This window comes from Aplysia californica, unplaced genomic scaffold, assembly GCF_000002075.1.
Source record: "Aplysia californica isolate F4 #8 unplaced genomic scaffold, AplCal3.0 scaffold00150, whole genome shotgun sequence".
Taxonomy (NCBI): Eukaryota; Metazoa; Mollusca; class Gastropoda; order Aplysiida; family Aplysiidae; genus Aplysia; species Aplysia californica.
The window spans coordinates 1,109,993-1,112,899 of NW_004797420.1; positions in this window are offsets into that span (position 1 = coordinate 1,109,993).

Sequence of the window (2,907 nt, forward strand, 5' to 3'; positions counted from 1 at the left end):
AACCAATCCCCCTTCCCCATTTTCATCGTAGGTAGGCAGGGCAGTTTAATTAACACGTTGAGTATTAAGTATCTTTGTATTCCAATATATATATGAATTGGCTTGCTTTATTGCAAACAAACGTTTTAATCTTGAGTTCCCACTTTGGGACACACAACTAGGTCTGAATTAATTCATAGACCTAGACTTAAAACAAATCTGATTTTGGGTCCACAATATTTTGACAGAATTGATACACAGAGAGGACACTGTTGCCCTGTACTGCATAATAAAGCAATCGAGACTCGTCTCATCTTCATTATTTAAGATTAAGAAGTTTGATTCATCATCACTGCGAAAATAGAATGTTCAGTAATAGCGCTCGTTTCTTAAGCTTTTACCGTGCGTAGTTGAAGCCTATCTTTTTTTAGATCATTATCATCTAGATCCAAGCTTAAACAAGTCAGAACTTTCATGGAGTATGCTTTCCCCAAACGTAGTCTTAACCCAGTATAGTATATCAACATTGCTATTCACCTTTAGTGTTGCTATTCACCTTTAGTGATAAGTGAACAATTTTCTTCATTGGCTGATTGTACATAGTACATGAATTTTGACGAAGTCCCTCTCATCATTTTTAATGTACATACTGTGAATGGGTCATCAGTAAAAATACTTATCATTGAGCTTGGAAATGGAATAATTAGTGTTTTGAAAAGTCTTTAGCATTTTAACAAACATGTCTCACTTTGGTCTCGTGCTGTAACATACCATGCACATCCTGATGAAATGCCGCGTATTTCTACAGAAAAGTTCTGTTCATCAATAGTGTTGTTCATCTATAGAACTGGAACAATAATATGCTCTATTACAGGGTTCAGTGAGAAGGGCACGGTTTTTGATGGCGCCACAGACTGGCGGTTTATTTTTGCTTTCTTTAAACAGAAAAAAACAGACCAAAAAAAAGAAACATGTAAATGTGACTGCCTTTGCCTAACCTGAAATAAACACAGGTGTGGTATGTTATGTTAATAGATGTTAAAAGATTGTACTAACAATTGCCAGTTGTTGGGGGGGGTTTAAATTTTTTTTTTTTAACCAAAGAACATTCATTCTACAATTTTCCTCATAGGCCAAAAATAAAGAGAAACACAACAGTTATCAGGGGATTTTGACAACGTCTTCACTGTCACTATCCAGTTATTTTTAAAATTATTTTTTTTCTCTTTCCACCCACATCTACAAAACTAGCGATAGAGAACAGACACGCACTGAACATTTCAAAGTAGTAACGCGATGTTCGTTTGGTTTGGGTTTTATTTTTACTTGATCAATTTGCAGGTTCTTTTCATTTTCTCTTTTAATAGGCTTGGATATTGTCTTTCTTAAAGCGTATTCCCTGCCTGGTATTCATTTGAATGGTATGCCGTTAGCTGCGATATCTTTGAGTTCACGGTCACGCCAGCTCTAGCGTCGACTCCAGTTCTCTCTGTGTCGTTTACTCCTATCAATCCAACATACTCTACGTGATGGAAGGACCGTTTTGTGCAGCATCCAATGCACATATTATGATGGACAGAGCAGGTAGACTCAAGCTGTTCTTTAGAAAACGGTGATATAGAAGTAGGGATCAATAGGTGTTTCAAAAATTACCCAGAACTATGTGCGCAGTGTTCACTCTTCGCGTTCACGTGACTCGGGTATACATAAGCCCAACTCATTTATATATACACAATCTTGATTTACTCCGACACTTTGTCTCAGTAAGTATACGAAGGCCACATTTGGAAGAACAATCAAAGCTACAAATTCAACATTTTTCATTAATTACAATTCATTTGGTCTCGTTATTTGCCCTAAAAAAAAACCCAGCCTAAACCGAAGTTTAGCTCAGTCGTAACTTAGGCACTCTGTCCCAAAGAGGTATAAATAATGATATTATAAAGACGGTCAAAGTCCAGTTTCTTTAGAAGTTCTTCGAGATTGAGTTTTCTCTAAACTTAGAAATGTGACTTTGGTCTTTTTTTTTTTCCTTAGTGGTCTCCATTTCTTTTCTGCATTGCGTTGTTCGGCTACTTCCATAACTGCAGACTACCCGTTTTGACAAACCGTTTTGAATAAACGTGTGCTCTGTGTGTGATGTACTGTGAGTTATCGTCTCAGTTTGAAAATGTCTTATGGTACAGTGGTTTAGTGCTCTGTTCTGGACATCCCGACATAGCTACGGTCGTCTTGCACCAAGTCTATGATATACTCTGATGTTAAATCTTCATTTAAACAAATATCAGAGAATGCCTTATCAGCGGTTGTAGTGGCTGGTATTTATTATTGTAAGTTTTTTAAATTATTATTGTACTGTGTTTGTCGGCCCTCTCTGGACGATTTAGTTTATAAAGCTTGCAACTTTGAAAAGTCACGGTTCACATCAATTAATTCCACACCATGCTCAGTCCGTATCTCTGTGTGTTAAAAACAAGTTGCTTCAGTGGGTCTTACACGCATGAATATTACTACTCTACTAATATAATACAGATAGATTGTTCGAAAAGTGGATCCCTCACTATAGAGTTTAAGGATTCTGGCTTCTTGTATTTCTTTCTTTGTTTTTCCTTTTGTCTTGCTCAATGAAACTGTTGACTGACAGAAGAGGTAAGGAGTACAGAAAAAGATAACGCTTCTCCGATGAAGGCGAGGAATTTCCAAGGGAGCTTATTTACCCCCCCCCCCCCAAACCAACCACCCTCAACCCCTCTATAGGTTTTTTTTTACTTTACTGCTTGTCCTTAAAGAGATTACAGCGTGCGAGACAGATAACGACTCACAAAGTGAGAATTCAAATCTAACTCTCGTCGGTTTTCATGTATATGTTGTTTATCGTACAAAGATACACCTTGCCCTCAATTTCCCTAAAGTTTTTAATGTTGTGCA